Source organism: Saccopteryx bilineata, chromosome 2 (assembly GCF_036850765.1).
Source record: "Saccopteryx bilineata isolate mSacBil1 chromosome 2, mSacBil1_pri_phased_curated, whole genome shotgun sequence".
Lineage (NCBI taxonomy): Eukaryota > Metazoa > Chordata > Mammalia > Chiroptera > Emballonuridae > Saccopteryx > Saccopteryx bilineata.
Window position 1 is genome coordinate 146440967 of NC_089491.1, and position 26800 is coordinate 146467766.

General features: G+C 42.2%; 1 protein-coding gene across 5 annotated transcripts in view; it reads right to left on the reverse strand.

Moving 5' to 3' along the window:
- The window catches only part of PRICKLE1 (prickle planar cell polarity protein 1), a 117561-nt gene that overhangs the window by 20568 nt on the left and 70193 nt on the right, over positions 1-26800 (reverse strand). Inside the window, exon 1 of one of the 5 annotated variants that reach the window (XM_066258130.1) lies at positions 1431-1520. The exons of 1 other annotated variant lie outside the window; for it this stretch is intronic. The gene's annotated coding sequence lies outside the window, so the exon portion shown is untranslated. Of the gene's footprint in view, positions 1-551; positions 597-1143; positions 1359-1430; positions 1521-26800 lie in introns of those variants that run through there. 3 more of the 5 variants (XM_066258129.1, XM_066258128.1, XM_066258131.1) reach the window with 3 other exon arrangements.

The following is a 26800-nucleotide window of genomic DNA, read 5'->3' on the forward strand; positions in this document are numbered from 1 at the left end:
TCACCTGTTGGCTCCTGAACAACACTCCTTTGTGAAACTTACAGCACTCATTTGAAACAAGTTTCCAGAGAAAACACTTCAAGAAAGTGTTTGAGAAGTCACAAGACTCGAGTTGTAAAAACAAATTCCACACATAGCCTGGTTTATACTGACACAGATTAATGTGAAAACCCGAGCTTTTGAAAAAGGTGTCGAGGAGGGAGCCAGAGGGAAAGGATGTCACCCTTCTCTGGAAAACTCAGCGGTGGCTAACGAGGATCCGCTGGCTCAACCCGTGCCGGCGTCAGGAGACACCTTGGAGCAGGCGTCAGCGGCCTCTGCGCCCCGCGATCCCTACCCTCCGCGCAGCGGCTCCAGCCGCCAGGGGGCGCCCGGGGCCGCGGGTCGCATCGGGTCCCGGTCTCGTCCGTTTTCTCGGCCTCCCGCACCTAAAGGCTGAGCTCAAGACCCAGCGGTTGGGAGCGAACCCCTCCTGGCTCCGACGCGAGACCCACGATAAGAGTCCGTCCGGCCCCCACGAACAGAGTCGCTTTCAAACCCCGCTTACCCACCTCCAGAAGAAAGCCTCATGCTGCCGCTGGACAGTGGTACCGAGTGGCCGAGGAGCCCCACGTCTGTCCCCAACTTCCGACGAGAAGTGCCCTGTCCTTGGGCGCGCACCAGCGCGCACCCCTGCGGCCCTCAGCGTCCAGTCCCTGCCGCTTGAATGCCAGCAAGCCCCAGACAGCGGCTCCCACCTGCGGTTGCGGGCAGCGGGGCCAAGCGCGGCCTGCAGCTCCCCACCCTCGGGCTCCCGCCTCGGCCCGCGGGTCCCCGTGTCCTTCGGCGCGCACTCGCCGCCCACCCGCTCCGCGATCGGCCGAGGCTGGCGCTGTGGTTCCCGCAGGGAAACAGGACTAGGTGCCCTCCAGGTCACCCTCGCCCACCCATTTCCGGAGGAGACCCTGGCAGGGCGAGGACGGCGAGGCGGGAGCACGGAGAGCTGGGCCCCCGTTAAACCGCGGCGGGCCGCGCCCCCTATCTGGGCGCAGCGCTGGCCCCGCCTGGCGGGCGAGGGGGTCGCCACCTCCCGGCCCGGCGTGACGCACTCGCCCCAGCTTGTCCTCGTTGAGACCACTTTCGGTGCAACGCGGCGATTCTCACCCCAGCAATCCCCAAACAACCGTGAGGGTCCGGCAAAAGGTCCTCCCAGCTCCCCGGAGACCATCTGTCCCCGCCAGCGTTGCTGACTCTGCTCCCGTGTTAGAGTCACCTCGTCCAGGCCACCGCATCCCCCACGCCCCAGCTCCGCCTCTCCCCAGGATCCTCCACCGCGGAGAGAAAAAAACCCGTCTCTACTGTGCTCCGGGAGCCCGCCCGGGACCGGAGATCTTCAAAAGTAACCAGAGCCCGCATTAAAAAAAAAAAAAGAAAAAAGAAAAAAAAGTAACCATTTCGCTTCCTGCCGGTCCCACCCCCGACGGAGCGCAGCGGGCCAGCCTCCCGGCTCGCGATGCCAGCTCGGCTCGGTTCCCCGCTCCGGTCCGCAGGAGGCGCCTGCCCAACCTGATCTCGCCACCGCCCTCTTTCCAGGAACTGTCACTGCTGACCGTGCCCCTGGCAGGTCTCCATGAGGTCCCGCGAGCACATTATTCCTCGAAAAGCTACCCACCCACTTGGCCAGCCTCTCATCTTCAGCACCTACCTCCATCCACCCGCTCCATTGCTGCAAGCCCTAGTGAGTGGAGCAGCTGAGAGGCAAATACCCCAGGACGCTTATGTAAACTCCCCCTCCCGCAGGTGCACGGGGACCACAAAACGCTGGGAGAATATGCAAAGCCACCTCTTAAAGAAATCGTCTCCACTCTGCCCATAACAATGATGTCAGCAAATGGCACATTTAACCAAGTTCTCCCTGGTAAGGGCTTATTAACATATGAATTCTCCCCATAAGACTTTTCTTGCATTTCGAAGTGATTCCTTCTGCTTAGCGCTGAGAATTTATTTTTATCAGTAAATAACAAAAGAAAAAGAGCCGGGTCACAGATGCACTTAAGTACATGAACAAGAGTCTTTTTATAGGCAGTTTAAGTGAATATCATTATTCAAACACAAGAACGTGCCCCATACTTAAGGCTAATCTTGTTTCTAAGCTATTTCTAGGTACACTAAGAAAAAGTGAAGCTTGGCATTAGGTATCTACAGAAAGGGCCAAGAAAAGCAAAAACAGAACCTCAAAGCAAGCCCAGAAAGTAATGATAGATTAATATCTGCAGCAGAGGTCTGAATCTGTTCAAATTTTCATTTCTGCAATATTCAAGAGCTTTGCCATTTTATAAAAGGCTAGGAAATAAAAGCAACTAAAAATAGTCTATTTCCTTCCGCATCCTACTTTTTTTTTTTTTTTTGGTTAGGTTAAAGAAAAGAAATCCTTGTACCATCAGAATTCCTTAGGAGTGGTTTGCAACATATATGTTTCTACACTATACAACTTAACAATGGCCCATTGTAACTGATTTAAAAATACACAAACAAGTTGCCATAAATAGAGCAGTCAAGTAAATAACTCTGGCCAATTTCTGTTATCTCTGCTGCAAAGCAAGGAGCTGAGAAGTTGCTTTTTCTTTTTTAAGTTACTTTTTTAAAGTGGCAGAGTCCAAAAAAAAAAATTGTGGCTCTGCTGGTAGGTTAGTTTGGAAACACTGACTGAGACAACAGGATTTGAAATTTAAATGGACTCTGTTGGCCAATATGGATTCTAGTTTTGAAGACAGTTCCCAAACAGCTCTAAGATAGAGCTCCTCTAGCCTTCCGGTGGGTGGGGATGTGTGGGAGGATGGGGAGAGGACTTCAAAGGTCCTCTGTGGAGCTGTGAGATTAACCAGGAATACCTAGGTTAGATTTCCTTTTTCCTATTTCATTCTGTTTGGCTTCCTCCAGGAAGTCATCAACTGACAGTATCTATTGGACAAGTGTGCAATCAGTTTGGGATTTAAATCAAATCCTAAACTATCATGTCATTATGACAAAGGGAGGATCAGCCCGCCCATGCTTTAGGTCAAGTGGATCCTTTTTGAAACAGCTTTTAAAGGGGAGCTACACACAGTAGCCAAGGACACAGAACCCTCCCAACTACAAACCACAGCAACACATCAGTATTAAATGCCAGCCATTGTAACTGTGCTTCCTCTAACTCAGTTACTTATAAATAGTGCTGGTTACATTTTCAAAAGGTCCTGCCAGCTTCATTTCTTTTCTGCTTTTAGTGATAAAGCAGTTTGGAGACAGTTAAACGCTTCCATCTAATGTTCAATCTGAATGCAACAGCCTATACAGTCTGGTCTGAAAGGCATTGTTATTGTCCAGGGTGAATTTACCGGATGAAGAGCAAGGACCCCTACCAGCACCTTTTTGTTTTTAGCCAGGTGGAATATTCATTGCTTGCAGATTACACTTGAAGGGAGGCTGAGAAAGGAAGCCCAGAAATTCACAGGACTTGCTTCTCTCACCCTATCCTGATCTCTGCTCTATTGTCACCTCTTCAGAGAGGCCTTCCAACCCCCTTATTCCCAAGTATCACCCCTCCCTCTTGTCGCTATTTATCTTCATAGCACTTAGCATTGCTGGATAGCTATTTGTTCATGTTTACTGTCTCTCTCTTCTGTTAGAAGGTGGAGACTTTGGAGATTCATTACTGTGTTCTCAGCACCTAAAATCATGCCAGGCACTGTGGCAGACAAGTTCAATAAACATAAGTTAAATGAATGAATGATTTTTGGACATTATTCTCAGACCCTCACAGCTATACCATACCCATACAGGTTAACTCCATTTCTAATCTAAACCCAGACTGTACTGCAATGTCCTGTGGGAGGAGACTACGATAGAAAAACAGAAAAATGCCAAGGGCATTTGTTTGTCAAATGCCAGCGAGCTCTATTGGGTCTGGAAGAAAGAGATAAAGTACAAAATATAAAGCAAACCTTGGTGCTTTTCCCTGGTGCTCCTGTGATTTGTACATAGTGACCTTGAGGTCTCTTTTGCTCCATGCCTGTTTCTTTTTCATGTGTAAAACAGACCTGCTTACTAGTTTTAAGAGTTGTTCTTGGTCTCAGACATTTGGAAGGATTTGTAACTAATTGCCAGCAGTCTAGGAAAAGTCAATATGAATGACTGATGTCACTAAGTTTTTTAATAGAAAAGAGAGATCAAGGGCTCCAATATTCATTGAATGACATCTCACTCACAGAGTCTGAGGGGCAGTCGGCATATGGCATATATGATGTTAAGTAGGGTGACAGTGTTGGTCTTCATTAAGGGCATACATAAAACAGCAGTTTTCTTGTTCTGACCATGGGTTGTTCTGACTATGTAGATTTAGGTAACTAAGAAGTGCAAATAACACCTCTATGTGAGATGTAGTTTCTAATTTAAATGCCTAGCCAGAGAGCTCTCTTGGTTACAGTCGTCCTAATAAGCAAAGGTTGCTAGTTCTATCCCTAGTCAGAGCACATGCAGAAACCGACTGATGTTTCCATCTGTCTGTCTCTCTCTCCCTCCCTCTCTAAAATCAATAAATAAAACAAAAAAATGTTAAGTGGCTTTTAAACCTTTTCTTAAAATCATACAATTTTAGAGTTGCCAACAACCTAAACAGATCCAGAAGAATTAACTGTAATAATTCTTCATGCTTGTTACAAAATCTGTTACTGCTGACAGTTTATGTTAAATGCTTTTCTTTCTTGTAAATTTGAAATGTTTCTGTTGTACCTACCTCAGATTGGGCCCTATACCCTGTGGGTTACTGCACATTTGTAAATTCTAGTTACCATTATCTGAGTCTGCAGCACCCCCAGGGAAAGGCCCCTAGGCAGGTATCAGCTCTTCCAGGAGTTAACAGGCATTATGGCATTTTATAATAGGTTGCAGTTTCTCTAGGTCTCCAATTACTTTCTTTCCCCTTTGATTATATTTAAAGCAATGTGATTAGAGAGTACTGGTTCTTTAACATTTTCTACATCCAGTCCCTCTTTAGATTTACTACTCCAATCTTCCCTCCCCTACTCAAACCTCCTTTGTGAGTGAGGTAAATCCTCCCTTCAAAGTTCCCTGATGCATGGGGTTTGGGGTCAGGAGACTTAAATGTCTATTTTCTGTCAATTACTAGCTCTGTGGCACTGGAATAAATCACATCTCTAAGGTATCAGTTTGTTTGTTTTTTTCATTTCTAAAAATGAAATGGGCTATGTCCACGGTTAGAACTTCTGAGGAGGAAACAGTCCATATTGCCACTAAAATAGTCATCTTAATATAGAAACAGATGTACAGTAACGGAACTGCTCTGCTGAAGCTCTGGGTTGGTTTTTCCCAGAGCCCTCCCACAACTCCCTTCTCCTCCCACCCCCCATTCTTCCAAAGGGGCCCTCAAACTCTTCCCCCTGGAACTAGATGCTGCCAGAGGCTCCACCAGTTCTAATAGTTGCTGGGTCTTTTAAAACTCAATAGCTGGTTATGATACTAACATCAGATAAGTCTTTATGGCTGTGCTGTATTGATTCTACAGCCCAAGCTGGGTGGGGGAACATGGGATCAGGTCCTTTCATTTGACTTCGGTTCAGGGTTATAATTTGTAGTAACAATTGGCAGCCATCTTTGCCCACTTCTCCCCCTCTGTACCAACTACAAGTGGTCCCTCATCTATTGCGGGGGTCAGGTTCCAGAACTCCCCGCGACAGGCGAAAATTCACTAAGTAGTGACCTTATATGTATGTATGTATTTATTTATTTATTTTTAAGGCTTTATTTTGATTTAATAGTCTTTAAATATGTTTTAATTAATATTTTAATATCTTTATATTTTCATTTTTAGGCTATAAAATGCTTATTTTACCACAAAAATAATTTAATAAATATCTAAAAATACCTATATATTGCAAAATCCTGCAATATAGTGAAAAATCTGCGATACAAAATTAGATATATACAATTTCAAAATCCGCGATACAGGGAGACCGTGAAAAGTGAACCACGATATGGCGAGGGACGACTATACTCTGATATACCTGTTCCCCACCCAGGAATGGTTTGTTACTTTTTATGGACAGATGATTAAACTAGCATTCAGGGATCTTGACCTTGAGTTCTTCAATCTTTTTAATTCCTGTAGAGATCTGTGGCTTACCATAAACATTTTTAAGACTACACTACGGAAAAATGCCAAAATGTTAAGATCTGAAGACTAAATCTTCCAATAAACATTGAAAAATCCATACATGAAAAGAAGCCAAGAGATATTAAGATGCAAACTATATAGTATGATCACATTGTTATAACTAATAATATATAGACAAGTATACCCATAGAGAAACTACTTAGATACACATAAATAATAAACTATTAATATGGTTTCTTTATTATTGTTTTTTAAGTGAGAGGGGGGGAGATAGTGAAATAGACTCATGCGTGCACCCTGACTGGGATCCACCTGGCAACACCCATCGGGGGCCCAGGCTCTGGTACGGAACTATTTTTAGTGTCTGAGGCTGCCACAGGAACCACCTGAGCTATCCTCAGTGCCTGGGGCCACGCTCAAACCAATGGAACCATTGGCTAATGGTGGGGAAGAGAGAGATAAGAGGGGGGAGAAGTAGATGGTTGCTTCTCATGTGTGCCCTGACTAGGAATCGAACCTGGGACATCCATACAGAAGGAACACAACCTAGTCCAGGTTGAACCACTCAGCTAGATGGTCAAAAGAGTGAGCAGCTCTCAGTAAAGCCATGGTAATATGATGGGAGGGCAAGAAGATAGAAGGGACACAGCAGTACCAGGCCTGGCTGCACTTGACAGGACGTCTCAGCTATTCTAGGGGCTGTGGGGAGCCACCGAAGTTTAAGCAAGAAAGTGTGACATGATCGTATCTACATCCTAATTAGAGGGAGAGGGAAGAGAACACTGCAGGGCAACCCGATGGGAAGCGCCTAGGAGCTGCCTCGGTAGTCAGAGGCAGAAAGACAAGACAGTGTGGCAGAGGGCCAACACACTGGACTTGTGGAAGTTGGTTCTGCATAGTGGGCATTGGAGGGATGGCAGATGGGGTGCTGGCATTCCTAAATGATGGATAGAGGCCATGTTTCCTTGAAAGACACCAACAGTTCAGCCCTGATGTGTGCTCTCACTTGAAACCACAAATATTTTTCACTGCCCATGGGAGACAAACTCAGAGTAATCTGAAGGATTCACATTTCTAAGCCCAAAGTGTATCTTCCTGTTGATATTTAAAATCAGGATGTAAAACAGTTTTTATGTCCTCTAGTGTCACAGAAATCAGGGTCCATGATGACAAAAGAAACAGGTGTATGATTTTCAGGTTGGGAGCTGATCTATGTAGAAGAACTACCCAAGAGGGAACAACTGGAAAGCTAGCGTGCTAAGTGGGAGTCTACAGTCTAGCAGCTAGTGTTTTACACAAAACATTAAATAATAAATAGTGCTCTGTCTTAAGTTTTAAAAGTATAAGATATTTACTGCTTTATTTCATGTACTATGTGCTCAAAGCTATTTTGCTCACCTGTGTATTATCTAATATACTTAAACTCTGCACCACCTAAGATGGCTGATTCTCCACAAGGGAACATCTGGGCCAACAAAGGCACGCCAGCTTTTAACACTGTTGCTGTGTGCTGTGACTAATCAAGGTGTTCTTAGAGAGGTGTCAGCAGAGAATTATTTCAGGCAGCCAAAAGCCTCTTGCCAAAAAGAAAAAGGTCAGCAAAACTTTCGAGAATATTTCTTTATCTTATCTAAGATCCCACGTCCTGTTGTGCAACCCAGAGAATTTAAAGGAGGTGATTTTGTAGTGGAGACTGGTTTACAAGCTTTAATTAGACTGTGTCAGGGCCAGGATTTGGAATTCAAATTGTTCTTTTAGTCCTGAGTCACATAGTTCTAGACAAGTAACAGTCTTTTGATACAAGTTAGTCTTAATATTTCCTTTCTCCTTTATATGTTGGCAGCTTTTAGTCTCATTGAATTATAGAGGGGCTGAGGGCAGGGATCATGTCTGGTTTGTTTTGCGATATATCTCAAGTGCGGAGACACACAGGCCTGGTACCTTAGGCACTTGGCCTGGTACATAGTGGATTCTCAGAAAATTTTCATTGAGTGGTAAAGACTTTTTTCCCATCTGATCTTCCACAGAACCTGATTCAGACCTTGCACAAACTGAGCATTCCTATATATGTCTTAATTACCAGTCCATTGATTCTATTTATTTTCTTTATTTTTATTTGGGTCTTTTTAAAAAAGTGAGCCCACTAATTTGAGGTTCAATTGTCCAGTTTAAGTATAAAATTTAAAGGAATCTCATCAAATTTATCATTTATTCTTTTTGGCTAAGATGCTCTGATCTGAACTACAACTAATTGGTTAACTTGAACTCTCTTTACAAAGCTCACATTTTAAAAATTATGTTCTTCACCTACCTCCAAATCAATATCCTCCTTCCTCCTCTATTCCTGGTCTGCATATGGTACTGCCCCGTAAGCCAGAAACATGTCCCAGATGTTTTCTCCACTCTAGGTGCCCTCCTTTCCTTCTTGTCTACCTATATTCACTTATCAGATCTCTGCACTCTTGATCTTCTCTCTGTTGACTCTGTACCCCTCCTCCTGGCCCTAAGGAGTGTGGCTGCCCGTCATCCCTCCCTGGGAGGTTACAGCCATCTAACTGGTCTCATCTGTCCATCCTTTCTCCTTCACTGGATCACCACAAATCCAATTATGCCATCCTTCTCCTTTCAAATCCCTTCTTCAGCGGTTTCCCCACACCTCCATGGGGTAAAATTAGGGTTCTTCACAGTGAAGGCCCTCCATTTCAGGCCCCTACAGATTTCTCCAGGTCCCTTTCCATCGCTTATCATACCTCAGTTTTGGCTCTGGAACTGGTGGCTTCCAACCAAACCATGCTGTTTCGTGACCACTTGCCTTGTTCTGCTGCATTGTCTACTTGGAGCTGTCCAGTTACTCACCTTAATTTGCTTGTCTAACTCTCACTTCAAGACTTAATTCAGGAGTGGTCAGCCCTATTAGACCAAGGGCTTCTCCACTGTACTTTCCCTGCTCCAGGATCCTCCATTAGCCCCAAGTCCCTCAGACCAGTCCTTCCACCAAAATTACTGCTTATTTTCCTTTGCAACCAGAAATTTTATTTACTGGAGTGACGGGACTCTCTTCCCAAATGCGCACAGCTTTGAGACAACCCAGCCATCTATTTTGGTTAACATTAGCATAGAGAAGAGATACATTTTAAAGAAATACACCTTCTTGTGTTTCTAGCTCCTTTAAAGAGCTTTCCCAAATGCTTCCATTCTCCTTCTGTCAAGTCATCCCAAATAGTTCTGTATCTAGCTATGCTGGGTGAAAGCAGTGATGTCAGCTTGCTGGACTGACATAGTCCACAACAAATATGACCCCCTCTTGAGTGGTCAGCTCATAATTTCAAGTACATTAACCTTGTATCTAGACTAGATGCTCCCTGAGAAAGTAACTGTCCCCTTCTGTTAGTCACATAATAAAGATGTCTTGATGGAGTAGGCTTCGGTTAAACGTGGTTAATTTTGGTCAGGTGCAAAAACCCGGACTACTGGAGTGGAGGCTTCTCCAGTGAGTTCCATCAGCTCCACACCCTAAGGTGGCATGGGCTGTAGTTGTTACACGGGCAAAACTGTCTGACCCAACACCCATTTACACTGCTTCATACATTTAATGCACAACCAAGTCCTTAACCGCCTGCTGTAGACCACACTGAAAAATCATTTTCCAGACAAACATAAATGTAAAATGATCAGAGATGATGTGTACAGCATCGGTCTTAGAGCGCCTAGATTAGTGAAATTGGAAGTCAAATCAGCCAGAGACAAAACACAATCTCTAGGCAAATGGGGGAAGTGGCTGGTATAGAAAGAGAAGAAAACAAGGGTTTTTGAAGGAAAACCTGGGTGTGCTTTCTCTGGAAATGGTCATGGTGGAGAAACTTTTGGTCAGGGAGTAAGGGGTCTGAGTGGAGCTGGAGAATGTTCTTAGCGCCTTTAGGGAAGGCAAGCACTGCCTTTGGGCATTCCATTGAGTACGTTTCCCTTTCAAGGCACTGCAGGGACTTAGAGACACTGGTGGAATCAGTATAGGAGGAGGAGTCAAGTGTGGGTTAGAACTGTGTGTCTTCGGAACATGTAGTTGTGATGTCATTTCATTTTCTTCAGTGCTGCACTGACAGCACAATGACACCAAATGAACCTCCCTTATTACTTTTACAGTCAGAGTATTCGTGCGCTGGGCATTGGGCTGAGACCCATACATGTATTTAACATCCTTATAACAACAGAAGGTAGATGTTATATCAGAGAAATAAGGTAAGCTGCTCAACTATCCAATCATGAGCTAATTAGTGTAAGAGCCTGGATTCAAAACCTCGTCAGACATCAAAGCCTATGGTGTTAAAACCACTGCTGTCTGCTTTTAGAGCAGCGTTTCTCCCAGACAGCAAAATAAAATGCTTTGCTTCCCCAACCTGTCCCTCAGCAACATCATTAGAAAGTAGAAAGAATAATTCTAGAATTTTTAAATACTGTTATTATTTTAGGTAGAAATGAAGCAACAATTGTCCGTCTCAGTTAGTGGAGCTCAATGACAATATTTTGTTCTCTAGGACTGAAGAGTTTGCAGCTCAAAAGAGTTGGATGCCTCCTTATCCCCGACCCTGGGAGCCCTCAGACACATGAGACCCCGAGCTTTAAAGCTGTTCACTGAACCATTTTAATTTCTCAAGATACAAAATCATTTTATTGTCCAAATACAACAAAACCAGCCTGTATTTGAGGATCATTTATAGATAATAGTTGCTTTGCTGCCTATTAAGTCATTACCAGTATCAGGATGTACTAAGCTCTTACTCAAATATGAGTGTCCCTCTGGATGAGTTCAGCTGCCCAATCAGCACCTCCTCAATTTAGAGGCAGATTGTACTGAACAAAGGACAAATCATGAGAATGGTTCAGTTCATAGTTTGTGGGCCACCCATTCCACTGAACACATCTCACATGACATTCTGAAGGCAAAAGGCACTGAAGTAATGCAGCCATTAATAAACTTGTCAGACAAAATGGATTACAGCTCAACTCCCAGAACCATAATATGTTATTATTTCTTTTTTGCTAAGGTCCTTCAGTTCAGTTGCAGCAAATGAAAAAGGAAGACAACAGAACTAATAATCTGGTGGTATTTCTGAGCAATTCTAATGGCCAGTATGTCTCCTAACAAAAATTCCTTGCAGATGAGCTCAAATAATAGGGGACTCATATTATGTCACAGAGCTTGTGAAGACAATCTGATTCCTACTTAAGGGCAAACTTAACACAAACCCTAGCTCCAATTTAGGACTGCTGACTGCAGTGTTACTTACATAAATAACACTGGGGAACAATTTTTTTATTATTTTCTGTTGCATGAGGTTTTAGAACTGTTTCTATATATTTCTGCATCGCTGATTCCAAATCTGAAATCTGTTTTTTTGGTGCATGCTCTAGTTTTTATGCAATTTTAATTTCTTTTTGTTACAGTTAATGGCATGCATTGGTTTTTAAATTGGAGTTAAAGGGCAACGACTCTTGGATTAAACATAACCACAAGGCAATTAATGTTTTACAAACATCACTTTTACATAATTGTAGTTGTTTTTAAATGTAAAAAATTATTATCTGAAAAAACACCCTCTTATTTTGTTTTAAGATTAAATCATGGCTTCTTCGAGTAGGTGTAAATGTAAGAATAGTCCTGACACCTTCTGTTATATATGTGGCTGTTACTTCAACGTCAAAGGCGCAATATTTCATCATTTGTGACACGTGCATATATTGCCTATTTTCAAGTTCCCCTTGGCGATCAAGACAAGAATTGGGCTCCTCATATTGTGTGTCATAATTGTGAGGAAATGCTTCGTGACTGGACAAAAGAAAAACGCAAAGGAATGCCTTTTGGTATTCCCATAGTTTGGCGTGAACCTAAGGACCACAGCAGTGACTGTTATTTCTGTCTGATCCATACAAAGAGCATCGGCAAGAAAAAACGGCATATGATCACACGTCCTAATATTCCTTCAGCAATATGACCTAACCCACACTCTGAGACACTCCCGGTTCCAGTTTTCAATGGTTTTATTTCTTCTAATGACGAAGAAAATGAACATGGTGATCAAGTGTATTTTGATAAGATGCATGAGGAAATGGTTGTAGAATCTGAAGGGTCTTCTTCTGATGACAAGCAGTCGTTAACTCCTCAGCAGTTTAGCCAACCCAAATTGAATGACTTAGTAAGAGATTTGGGCCTATCAAAGAAAGCAGCTGAGTTTTAGCCTCCAGGGTTCAAGAAAAGAATGTACTTCACTGGTCAGCTAAAGTATCCCATTTCAGGAAGCGTGAACAAATTTTTGTGGACTTTTTTCCCGAAGACAAACACTTTGTTTACTGTCATGATATCAGTAGTCTTCTCAGCCAGCTAGGTGTTACCACTTACAGTCCAACAGAATGGCGGCTATTTCTTGACAGCTCTAAACAGAGTCTGAAATGTGTTCTCATACACAACGCTAATGTTTCTGCAGCTGTTCCAATTGGTTATTCAACTCCTCTGCAAGAAGATTATAATGAAATAAAAATTGTCCTCGACTTTCTGAAGTATGAGGAACATAACTGGATCATTTGTGTGGATCTTAAAATGGTAAATTTCCTGCTAGGACAACAGAGGTTTCACGAAGTATCTTTGCTTTCTGTGTTTGTGGGACAGCCAAGCTCAGGAGAAACACTGCACACAGAAGGAGTGGCCAAAATGTGAAGCTCTGGAGGTAGGGATGCAAAATATTGTGAATGATCCTGTAGTTAATCAAGACTGGATCATTTTCCCCCCCACTTCACATCAAACTTGGCTTAATGAAGCAGTTTGTTCAGGCTTTGAATAGAGAAAGTGAATGCTTTTAACATATTGTTTCTGCTTTTCCTGCCTTGTTTTTTGAGAAGATAAAAGCAGGTGTACTCGATGGACCTCAAATTTGAACCCTCAGACATGTTGAAGAATTTGCCAGGAAGATGAATAAGGAGGAGAAAGCATCATGGCAGTCTTTGGTGGCAGTTACAAAGAACTTCCTTGGCAACAAAAAAGCAAAAAACTATGAACTTTTGGTCAAAGGATGCTGTTGGCTTTCCACGACATTGGATGTAACATGAGCATTAAGATTCACTTCCTGATCAGTCACCTTGATAAGTTTCCCAAAAATCTTGGAGCTGTTAGTGATGAGCAGACTACTGCTGGAGCATCAAATTAGATTGTCCTCAACAAGTACACAAACACAAGACCTACAAACGCAAATTTTTGTCTGAATATAATTTAAATGTTTTGCACAAATTTTATGATTAAAATAAGTGTTTTAATATGTTCTATTTAGAAATCGTAGACAAATTCTGACACAATCATATCTTTTAGTGTATTAGTGTATTTACTGCATTATATAAATTATTATATTTTCATAAAGATGATGCCCAAGAAGACATTTTACTTCATTATATTAAACTAAATGTTGAAAATTTTACAAGATGAAAACCTAAAATCTTGAATGCAAAAAAAACCCTGTAGTTTACAGAGAAAAACCAATGTCAGATTTGAGATCAGCACACTCCTATTAGGTAAGAACAAGTGTTTTTGTGGATGCAACAAAAATTTTGTTCCCCAGTGTTATAGTTGACATTTAATATTATATTAGTTTCAGGTGTACAGCGTAGTGGTTACACATGTATATAACTTACAAAGTGATCCCCCTAAAAAGTCTAGAACCTCTGATACCATACATAGTTATTACAATAATATTGACTATTTCCTATGCTGTACTTTACATCCATCCCACCCCCAACCCCCCTCCCCACTCCCCTCCCCACTCCCCTCCCCCTCCCCACCCTTCACTCCCCACCCCCCACCCTTCACCCCCCCTTCCTGAGCCCCCACCCCCTCCCCCCCACGTGTTCCCAGGGGATGTTCGGGTAAACAGGTGGTGTTTTTTAGGTTTGCTCATTTGTATGGGGGGGCCGCCACTGCCCCTTGCCCTCACGTGCTCCCGGTGCCACTGCTGCTCCTCAACACCCCCCCCCCCCCCTGCATCCGGACCTGCCCCGCCCCTCACCTCCTCCCATCTAGCAGCCATCAGTTCTTCTCTGTATCTATGAGTTTGTTTCGTTTTTTCATTTATTTTGTTTTTTAGATTCCACATATAAATGAAATGGTATTTGTCTTTCTCTGTCTGACTTACTTCATTTAGCATAATAACCTCTAGGTCTATTCATGTTGACACAAATGAGGTCATAAGGATATTCCATATTTTTTCCTAAAGGTTATTGTGGTTCTTCTCATATTTAGTTTTTTATTTTACCTTAAATTTCTTTTATAAGTATGGTGTGAAACAGTGATTCAATTTATTTTTCCGTTTGGAAAAGCAGTTGTCTCAGCACTGTTTACTGAGTAATAAGCCCGTCACTTAATAGATCAGACCACATTTCCATTATTAATCATTTCTGAAGTTTTTAGCTTCTCTTTCCATAGATTCTAACAAGATTCCAGGAATCTCTGAAATGGTTTCTCTACCTTTCGGAAAAGTATGATTGAGATGGGGGAGCAATTTAGTGGAGATTGAAAGTATCATTAGAAAATAGTTTTATGAAGCTCTGGCTGGTTGGCTCAGTGGTAGAGCATCAGCCTAGCATGTGGAAGATCCGGGTTCGATTCTCAGCCAGGGCACAGGAGAAGTGCCCATTTGCTTCTCCACACTTCCCACCCCACCATCTCTCCTTGAATGGTTTGAGCCAAGTTGGCCCGGGTGCACTGAGGATGGCTGCGTGGCCTCACCTCAGATGCTAAAATAGCTCAGTTGCTGAGCAACCAGAGCTGTGGCCCAGCTGGGCAGAGCATTGCCTGGTAGGGGCTTGCCAGGTGGATCCTGGTCAGGGCACGTGTGGGAGTCTGTCTCTGCCTCCCTGCCTCTTAATAATAATAATAATAATAATAATAGTTTTATGACATACCATGTTTTCAAGATCTAAAGAGTAAAAAAAAATTTTTTTTTGAAAGTCCAGTGGTATTGTTAGACAACATCTTCAAATGGAGTCACCACTCAAAAGATAAAAGGAGGTCAAATTCCTACACAAGTAACACTTATGATCATCTTGTCTTTCCAAGAACCTTTAAAAGGACTTCCTCAAACATGCAGGTGTCTAATCCCTAAGAATACCTTCTGCGACATGCAGCTTTTTTTTTTTCCACAATAAAAATCTACAAAAAAAAAAAAAATGCTGGTCACTCTGTTTCTTATGCCTAATTAAAAGAATTCTTAGGGAGAATAAACATGATGATCACATACACAAATATGTAGGATCCTTAAAAGCCTATGGCAACATCTAGGCATTATTATGCTGATGCTATATCATAACAAATTTACAGTAGAATCAAAAGGGGAAAAAGAATTCAGGATGACCACAATAGTGTGTGCTATCTAGACTGTGAAGAAAATATTCACTGCCACCATCACTAGTGACATTATGAGGAGAAATTAGAAGAAAATGGGCTGGAGTCTCTGCTATGTTACTCCTAGAAGCCTGCTAACAGGAACGGCAGCTTGACCCTCACTGGGCAGATTCCTGGTGACAGTCTCTGTTTGCAGGAGAGGAGAGCTGACAGTAAATTTACAGAATGGCCTGGGAATGAGAGGACATTTATAGTTTTGTTTTGTTTCAGATGGTTTTATGTTTTAGATGCTCTTAAAGGGGAAAGATAGAGAGGGACTACTTAACCAAGGTACTGAACAGGTACAATTTAAAAAAAAAAATTGCTTTCTACTTGCAACTATCAGGGACCCCTCACATTTTACACTGGAATGTATTTTCAGGGCAGATGGAGAAAAGGGGCCAAGCTTCAGGTGTCCCTCTTCTCTATTTCTTTCCTTTGCCATAAGGTTTTCTTTACGGAGCCTTCAGTCTTAGGTTTCCCTAACCTCCCAATGCTGAACAGGCTAAGAAGAGCAATTAACTTAACAAACCACATGTTGCTTTGCCTTCCTTTTTCTGAGGAGGAAAAATCTAGTTTACAAGAAGAGTATGCAAACTTAGCAGTTAGCTAAACTTAAGGATGGTTTGAAGGTTTCTTAATCCTAGTCATAGCCATCTTGTCATATCCTAAGATATGAACTAAAACATACGATTATGATAAACTTCTGATTTTACTTAAAAGCAAACAGAAGACGTTAAGACCATAGGTAATAGTTTATAAAATTCATTTTGATTTTTGGGGCGATATGAATATTTTACCTAGGCCAAAGATAAGAGATGCAATAAAAAAATTAACTTTAAGGATTTCACTGTGAAATTGACACTAGTGCCTTCTAAACCCTGGATTAACAATCTCTACCTGGGTTTCCACAGACCTGCCTAAATCATTCAAACATTTTTATGGCTCAATTCAGCTGTCAAAGAGAAGAGTTTGTTTTTGTTTTGTTTTGTTTTGTTTTACTTTGGGAAAGAGAAGAGTCTTTAGACCTGCTACTTATCCAGTAAAGTCCTGGGCTTAGTTACTTCCACCTGGGATGAGCATGTCCAGACTTCCCTCACATTCATTTTACACAAGGGGAGAGAGTCTTTGGAATGCCGAGTAGTAAAGAAATTAAGACACACTAAAATCTCTGGAATTTTCCCCAAATAGACTATCACAATATAGATCTCACAAAATCATCTCAAGTGATGTCCTATTCTGAGCTCTTCAATGTAACACATACACACAAAACATTTAAGAGCTGCTGACTTCAGTATCTGTTCAAAAGAAAACACTCTAGAATCAAAAAGAAATAAAATAAGAAATTAGGAAAGCTGATTTTCTTCTGGGTCTTACAGTCATAGGAAATGGGAATGGGAGCCAGAGTGACTCCATTTTCTCTCTTTACTCTTTTCCTCAACCCAATCAATACACAAAAGATTATTCCCAGCTGCTGGGGTTATTCTCAGCTGTGGGAATCTCTGATTTATCCCCCACTGTTTCCCTCTCTCAACTCAATAAATGGATAAAGGTTAGGTCAAGTGTGAGATTCCTACAGCTTCCACAAATAACCTACCTCCTTATGTCCTCCCATGATCATCAATAGAGGGTTCTGATTATTTAATTATGTAATAAAGGGGATTGCTGGCAAACAGAGAGGCTTTCAACAAACATGTATTGTAATTTTCGAGTTTGTAGCAAAAAATCAGAAACAAAACCCCACTTCCTTACAAATACCAGACATGGATTTTAGGAGTTCTACATAATAACCACACTGAAGCATCAATTCTGTTGATGGTTTGCTACAAAAGAAACAAGATGTGAAGAAAAGTGGAATCCTAGGAAAAGCCTACAGCATAAACCTTGAGGGTACTGAAAGGCAGGGGATGGCAAAGCTGAACACACACTTCTGCAAACAGAGCCCGAGTCAGCTCAGAGGCGCCTGTCCCAGACAGGCGTTCTGGCAGTGGTGCCAGGAAAGGAAACTTCTTGTTCAGAGAAATTTGGTGGGCAGAGTACAGGAAAACGGCTCAGTTGTAATTCAAGTGTCCTTAAGGAGAATGTTCTGGCAGGGAACAAAGGGCACCTGTTTCCAAAAACAGCACACTTGGTGGGCAGAAAATCTGAATGGAATGAGAGTCACTCAGAAACGGACTCCCTAGATGGGTTACGGCTCTCTTTTGGTGGCATCCAAGCCAATAGGGACATTAGGGAGCTATCTGGATGCAAACTTGGCTGTGTTAAAAATATTAAATGAGGTTTGTATTAGTTTGGACTTCATGGCTGTAAGTAACAGAAACCAAACTAATGTAAGGAGAAAAGGGTGGGGAGTGATGACTTAGGGGGAGGGTATAGAGGTGTCTCCAGCAGCACAGGGCAGAAATGTAGCTGAGCTTCAGGAAACGACTGCGATTCAGAAAAGGAAACCCTCAGAAGTCTAGGCAGTATTCTCCTCTGCTCCTGCTTCTTTCTGGTTCACACTTGATGCTTCTCTCCTTGCAGACAGGACTTAGTGGCTCCTACATCTGTAAAATAAAAAATGGCCACCTCCCAGTTCAGGGGTGAGAACCCAACGTGACCGTCAAGGGCTCACCCCTTGACAGCATTTCCATGAAGGCAGATGGATTTGGATTTGAGTGTATGTGTTCTGTGGGCTGCAGACCAGTACCTCCAGTGAAGGTGGAATTGTTCGTCCTGCACAGATACTCCAAAATGTCTACTGAATAGATTTGAAAAATTCTCTCTGTAGACTGGGGCAAGAGTATTTGCTATTAGGATGGATGGTTTTCTACAATTGATGGTGATCAAAAGCAAGTAATGCAAAAAAAAAAAAACAAAACCAAAAAAAGCAAGTAATGCTGAGCTGACAGAAAATCACCTAGAAAGCCTTAAAATATACAGATGCCTGGATCCTATTCCTAAAGATTTTGATTCAGTTAGGATCCAGAAATGTACATTTCATACTGTCTCCCTAGTTAATTGCACTTGTAACTGGGTTTAGGAACCATTGGTCTACATACACCATTCACTTTAGTAAGTAGTTTTCCTAAAACAATGATACATTTGTGGAATGAGATAGTGGAGATAGTTAACAATGGGTTGTTTAGTTATGCACAATTCCACCTACACACTCCAAGTCTTCAATGTTGCTCAGGAAGCAGTCATGCTGATGAGTGAATTTCGGATTTCTTTCATGAAAAGTTCCGAGAATGTATGTCACTTTAAGGATTTCACACACCTTAGTAAAGATGTCTTAAGTGAAAACTAACTTCTCTTTTATTATGTTAGGTGAGATTATTCTTTTGATGTGGCTCGTGGTGCTGGTTTTCATCCACAAAACCTTTGAAAACTAGAGTTTCTCACAAATGTTTGTAGAATGGATTAAAAAAAGTGAAATGAGAAATTTAGAAATTAAAGCCAATTCACATCTAATACATATTTAAACTCATTATTTTGGGGGCATGCAATGCTTGATTTTAATTATGCATAGTTCCTGCAATTTCAACACATCTCCTCTGCATAAGCTGCATGCTCATGAAGCTTGTGAGTCAAGTGCTGCTCCCGTGGATGTAAATTAACTGCCGTCCTTACTGTTGAAACTTGAAGGCTGCTGGGCACTGCTGTCTCCTGAGTTTTGAATGTTCATTAGTGTCCCAGTACATAGAACCATAACAAGAAGATCGCCTGTCACTTAGGGAGACAGGGTGTTTACTGAAAATACATAAGCATCCAGTTGTATTGACAAAGCAGGGAAACAACAAATCACATGACCCTTATAGACATAAGCTGGGAAGGTGTTTGAACCCTTTTGAACTAAACAGACTCTAATTCATTGGGACAATAATGTTCTGGCAGAGGACAGAAAAGGTGCCCCCCTATCTCACAAATTGCTATTTGCCTCAAAACGACAACAGCCAATCAATTCATGACTGTATCTGTTGCTCTTCGCTGCTCAAGTACGTTTCCTTTCTTCCCGCAGCAGTTCTAGAGCTTTTCTCTTGCTCAGACTTCTAATTTGTTTTATTGCACGGAAGGATTTTTCTTGAGCTATCGTTATATTAGCGTAAGAAAAAATTCTTCTAGAGGAACTAATCTCCCATCGCCATCACACCATCAATGAAAAAGGCTGCACCTGAGCAAGCAGCAGAGCCTACAAGATGTTGATGGACATTTCCAAAGGCAGTGCATCTGTGCTGACTGAATGCAGAGAACTAGATGTGTTCACATGTGGCTGGCCATGTGAAAGATGACATAGGAACTTCTCACTCAGTGGACTCAGTACTGATGGTATTAATTTTTCCTCATACATATCTGAGGATACACAGTCAGATATGATTATGACTCCTGTTCCTATGTTATTTATTATCAGGATATGAAATGCAATTATGTTCATTTTCTTTCTTTTTAGGTAAGAAGAGGGGAGAAAGAGAGGCAGATGCTGCATGCATCCCAACTTGGCTCCACCTGGCAACCCCATCTGGGGCCGATGCTCAAATCAAACAAGCTATTTTTAGTGCCTGAGGCTGATGTACTAAGTAACCAACCAAGCTATCCTCAGTGCCCAGTTCCTTGCTCAGACTAGTCGAGCCACTGGCTGCGGGAGGGGAAGAGGGAGAGGTGGGAGAGAGAAAGGGAAAGAAAAGCAGATAGTCGCTTCTCCTGTGTGCTCTGTCTGGGAATCAAACCCAGAATGTCCATATGCCAGGCCAACACTCTACCCACTGAGCCACAGGTCAGGGCCATGTTCATATCATTTGAATTAATCTATCAATTTTTCACTTTGGAGTTTTACAGAAGTTAACTGTATAAACCAACAAAAGTGAAAATATATTCTAGTGATCAAGTATACCACTTTTTCGTTTTTTTACATTAATAAAAAGATAATCCTTGCCTGACCAGTGGTGGCACAGTGGGTAGAGAATTGGCCTGGGATGCTGAGGTCCCAGGTTCAAAACCCTGAGGTCACCATTTTGAGCGTGGCTTGGGGGCAAGGTCTACAGCTTGAGTGTGGGATCATGTTGATGATCCCACATCATGGGATCACCATGGTAGCTGGCTTAAGCCCAAAGGTCACTGGCTTGAGCAAGGAAGGGGTCACTGGCTCACCAGAAGCCCCAGGGTTAAGGCACATATGAGAAGCAATCAATGAACAAACAAAAAAAGTGATGCAACTACAAGTTGATGCTTCTCAACTCTCTCTCTTCCTGCCTGCTGTCTGTTTCTCTCTCACTTAAACAAACAGTAATAATCCTTCTTTTGTAATGTTGAGAGTAGAAATGAAAAGTATAGAAAATGAGGCTCTGAGGATGAGGAAGGGAGGAGGAAAAGGACAGGGGCTGGAAGGTTGGCCCTAGACTAAGTATAAATATTTTTATAAATGATCCTCCATACTCTGCTGCTTACGGGCACTGTGAACTTTATTATATAGCAACAATCTTAGCAAAATGTGCTTTCCTGTTAGAATATCCTGTATCATTACCTTGAACTCTTTTGGCTTAGAATTGAAATATGCCTGAATATTACATGTAATATAATTCCCACAAATAAGCTACTGTTTGGAAAAAAAATAAAAATAGCATATGGTAATAAATCTGTAAATCCCTTCTTCAGTTTTCAGGATCACCTTTATTAGTCTGAGCTCAACAGTTATAGACACAGGTATACAATGTACACCAAATCAGAAGTGTAAAAATTCATCAACGGAGCTCATTGATAGAGAACTGCCACAGCCATAGCCTGCTTGATTTATTTATTTATTTATTTATTTATTTATTTATTTATTTATGAGACAGCTATTCTAAATAGCTTTATTATCTATTTATGTGCTGTTTAAAGAAAAAACGATAGGGAGAGTAATCTGCATGAGGTCAAACACATGGGAAATATCATTTCCAGGTTGCCTGGCTTCCCCACCGCTGGACAGAGAGGCACCGCTGGCCACGCCCAGGGAAAGGGGCGATGCAGGGGGAGTGGGGAGCACTTTCGGGGTCTTCGGGGGTCTGGGACAGAGCGGGAGGGCAGGGCTTGTCACTGCAGCTCTGCTTCGGCTCAGGGGGTGGCGAACCTGGACCTGCTGGGCCTCAGTTTTCCGTGCACAAAATGGTAGATGATCTGTAAGAACTTTTGGCTGTGCAATCCTGTAACTCTCCACTTTCTTCAGTCTAGAAAACCTAGGATTGAGGGTCAGCTGTATACAGAGGGGCCACTTTTAACAGAAGGCTATTTTAGACCTTGTGGCTACAAACAATCCCGTTTCTTCCCCGGACAGCAGCAGCCTGCAGGGCGGCCGCTCTCTCAGCGAAGGCCCCGGATCGGCAGGGCCTGGCGGTCTGTCGAAGAGGTCACTAGAACCCATGCTGTCACTTCGGGGCTTGGGCAGTATAAAGCTTCAAGTGAAAGTTCCCAGGCGTGCACCCGAGACTCTGCACCGCCTCTGAAGCTCTTTAGTCTGAAGTGGGAAATTCTATTTCAGGAAACCATCTAGAGATGCATGTGGGCTAACATGAAAGAAAAGTTGGAAAGGAAACTCAAATGTAAAACATGGAAACTCTCAGAGAACTGTTGAAAAAAAAAGAAAATGAAATTCTTCCTTTATAACCCAGTCCAGAAAAAACTTCTAAAGGACTTTAAAAAGCATGTTCCCACAGCACCTGTCACTTCCCTACTGTATTCTGTTCTCCCTGTAATTATTTGTTTGATGTCTGTGGCCTCTGTTAAGCTGGCAGAGGTGGGAGGGTGGAGAACAAGGCTGCCTTGCTCAGCACGCTACGTCTTAGAACTCACCTATCACCTAACACCTGCCGCTTAGTAGGTACTGACAGATGTTTGTTGAGTGACTGAATGGCTAAATGATGAATGCAATTAGTAGTATGAGAACATTCAAGATGCAAGACACTTGGGATATCAAAATGTCAATTAAAAAATGACTACCATTGGAGGACCCGGGTTCGATTCCCGGCCAGGGCACATAGGAGAAGCGCCCATTTGCTTCTCCACCCCTCCGCAGCGCCTTCCTCTCTGTCTCTCTCTTCCCCTCCCGCAGCCAAGGCTCCATTGGAGCAAAGATGGCCCGGGCGCTGGGGATGGCTCTGTGGCCTCTGCCTCAGGCGCTAGAGTGGCTCTGGTCGCAATATGGCGACGCCCAGGATGGGCAGAGCATCGCCCCTGGTGGGCGTGCCGAGTGGATCCCGGTCGGGCGCATGCGGGAGTCTGTCTGACTGTCTCTCCCTGTTTCCAGCTTCAGAAAAATGAAAAAAAAAAAAAATGACTACCATTTATTCTGTCTTTCTGTTTCCTGTCCTACCAATGACCTTTCCTAAGAAATGACGCATGCCTGGTGGTCTGAAAAATAATCAAGACATAGCATCTTCTTGAAAAAAGTCTCTGTGTAGCATCTGCATATTATTTCTGGTATAATTCATGAGTAAATAAATGATTTCCCCAGATTGATACTATTTTCCCACAGATCTTTATTGAGATGGGCAACTGGAATATTTTTATCTTTGTGAAAAAAGGAGCCCATGTCCCACATCTGGGTTACTGCAGAAAAGTTTAGAAAAACCTTTATTTACATGCCTAGCAACGATACTAACCTACACCAGTAACCTGCTCTGACACTAACCTGCTCAGTTAAGAGTGCTAATAAAAAGTTGTGTGATAAAAATGCCAAGCCTTACTTATCTTAAAAGATTCTTCCTAGTTCAAAGGGTCAGTTTCACACCAGGGTCCCAAGTCTTATCAGCAGGCTCTTCAGAGCCTCGCCATTGTAAAACAAAGGATTCTTCCCACTGGCATGACAATGGTCCAATCACCAGACACTTCAAAAGAAGCAGGCACGCACAGAGGATGCCCTGAGTTTGCCCCTCACTGCGATGTTTACACACACGCCTTGCAACAGCTCATCCCACAACAAAGGCCAGGCGGGATAGTCAAGGGCACTGCACCCACAGAGTAGTCAAGGACTCTCAGCCTTTACCAATAAAGCCAGGGAAAAACTTCAGTTTTAATACCATTTACGCTAAACCCTGTGTTCTCACAAGACAAGGTCTCATTATTCTACCAGGGCGAGAAAGCTGCTGGGAGAACAGAAGCTGAGCTTGGGGATGCATCCTCAGCACATAATTCCAGAGAGAGAGAGAGAGAGAGAGAGAGAGAGAGAGATTGAGAGAAGAGAGAATGAATGCACATAACTCAGAATAATCTGCAGGTGTCCATATGAATTTTGCAGATGTGGATAAAAATAAGAATAAAAGCTTATACTGGCTTGCAGGCTGCTAAGAGAAGGTCTACAGGTATGAGGGCAACAGAGACAGAAGACTTGACTGAATCCCCGCCCGCCTGCCGTGTGGGGAGAGCTCTAATCTGTTGGACCTGTTTATTTTGCTTCCCTGAAAATCAAAAACAAATACCAGCTTTCCCAAATCAGGCTCCATAGGAGAAGGGGTATAGAAATCCAATATCTGTGAAAAGGATTGAAAAGCTTACCTTGGAGGTTACCCAGCCCTTTCTGGGAGATAAGTATTAGAGACATGTAAAAATACTATTTCGAAGAAACCCAGGCACCGAGAAACTGGAAGCAGGCGGCTAAATGAGGAACAGCTTGATCTCTTTTGGATCAAAGGTTAAGTTGTAAGGTTTTCTTTTATTTCTCAAAGCCTGTGCTTTGTACATTCCAGGATATCAAGGGTGTTTTAAAAACAAGCAAACAGCCTCTCATTATTACAGAAAATCCTTTGTTCTTTGCAAAGAGCTTGGTGGTCTTGCTAAAGGACCAACAAGACTGTGAGATCTGGGAAGCTGGCATCTGTATCTGATTCTCCTTGATGACATCCCCACTGGGGTTGTGCTATTCAGACAACCTTGTCCCCCTTCCCCCCAAGGTCCCTGTATTTAGTTCAACCCAGTAATGTGCTTGAATAGCCAACAGGATGATCCTACTACTTGACCAAATAAAGAACTCATAGTTCCCAGAGAAATTGACAGAATGGTGTTGTCAAGAAATAATTTCAACAAACATTTTAGTGTGCCAACTTTGTGCCCATCCTATTTAAAAGTGCATCTTCTAGCCCTGGCCAGGTACTCATGTGGTTGGAGTGTCGCCCTGATACATCAAGGCTGCATTTGGGCCCATACAAGAATCAACCAATGAATGCATAAATAAGTGTAACAATGTATTGATGTCTTTCCCTTTCTCTTTTATAAAATAAAAAAAAATTTTAATTGCACTCTCTCTGCCTCACACCCTTCTTGTTCCTGAGTTCTTTATTTTCATAGCACCTATTCCCATCCCACAAGCTACATATTTTACATAATCATTTTGTTTGGCCTCCGTCTCCGTCCCTGCCCCCCCACAGGACTAGAATGTAAGCTGGATGAAGGCAAAGACTTCTATCAGTTTTGTTCACTGACATAGCTCTAGAACCTGGTGCAGAATAAGTACTCAATTAATTTCTGTCTCATAAATGGATATAAGAAACTTTGCTGGATGATAGGGTATAAAGATAAGTAAGGGCTGCTCTTTGCCTTGAAGTAACTCACTGACCACTCCCTGTATTTATACGTCTTCAACGCTTTCTTCATTTTTGTCCCCCCCAAAGCTTTACTGTGCCTTTCAAAGAAAATTATTACACAATAAAACATGAATACAATATCATTGTATATTAGGAAACTATTCAATTTAGTACACACAGCATCCCCAAGACTATAACCATTCTAAAATACATTTGTTGCTTCTCAAAATCCTTTGAGGAGTCATCATTGCAATGAAATAATCCAACAGTTGTACGGTATACAAATATATCCCCAAATCATGAAACATTAATGATCTAATAAAAGCAATTAGTTTCAGGTTGCAGCAACTGAAACTATGTCTTCTATTCTGGGATTTAAGAGCCTTTTATTTTCTGCATTTCACATTTTCCTCTGCATGTGCCAGGAAACTATTAAATCCCTCACCAGATAGTTCTCTTATCTTATGGTTTTTCAGAAGAAAGATTAGCTTTTTTTTTCTTTCTGAATCTCCTGTCAGCATTCCCATAAGTAAGAGTTACACCAAATATAGCTTAATTATTGCTACAATGACTTCACTACTAACGCATGCAGACCACCAGAAGGAAACACCTTGGGAAACTCAAGGGCTGATGAGCTAGAGTTTAATCTTAATTTACTACATTTTGTCAAAGGATTTGTCAAATTGAAAGATTCATGTTACCAAACTTATACAGTAAGAGAAAAATTTCTGTGCCCATTCTGGCCTATTTCATTTTTAAACTTTCTTTGTAATATTTAATTTCCGTGAAATGACACAAGCACATTTAAAACTTTATTATTATTATTGTTAGATGTTATTTATTGATTTTTGGAGAGAGTAGGGGGAGAGAAAGAGAAAGAGAAGGAGAGTGAGAGTGAGAAAAAGGGAGAGACAAAGGAAGCATCTACTTGTAGTAGTTGCAAAAATCAACAATTTTAAAAGACCAGTTTGGAAAAATGGCAAGCAGCTCCCTGCTCCTCCCCTTTTCTGCTGCCCAGAGTCAACCACGCTCATCTCTTCTTACTGGTCCTTTTACCACTCATCTCTACTTCTCTAAGTAGCACAGAGATGTTAGTGCCTTGATTTCTTTTTCAACGCATTGATATTATCACTTTGATTTTTTTTTTCTTTTCTAAGGCATTATCTACTAACTTCTACCCTCACTCTGTCCCATGCACCCTTTCCTGGGAGGTAAACATGTTGGAACATGGCATGTCTGATATTACCTTGGATTCCCCTTCATTTCAAATGACACTTTGTTGGACTACTGTATTCTTAGCCAAACTGATTTCTCCTTAGAATTTTGAAGGCACTGTTCTGCTTTTAGTTTCTGGTGTTACCATTCTGATTCTTCATCCTTTGTCTGAATCCTAGTTTGTTTTATTCTTCCCTCTCTGTGAGGATGTAGGACACTTTATATTCCTAGCATTCTAAAATTGCTTGATCGTGTACCTTGGTATGAATTTATTTTCAAACATGGGATAGTTGGTGGTCCTTTTGATCCAGAAATTCATGTCTTTCAGTTCAGGAAAATTTATGGCATTATTACTTTAATGATTTTCTTCCCTCCATTTTTCTCCTCCTATTTAAATGTTGGTTTCCTGAGCTGGACTTCCAATTTTCTCATTTTTTCCCTCCTAGATTGCATTTCTTAGTGTTTTTATTTTACTTTCTAGCAGAT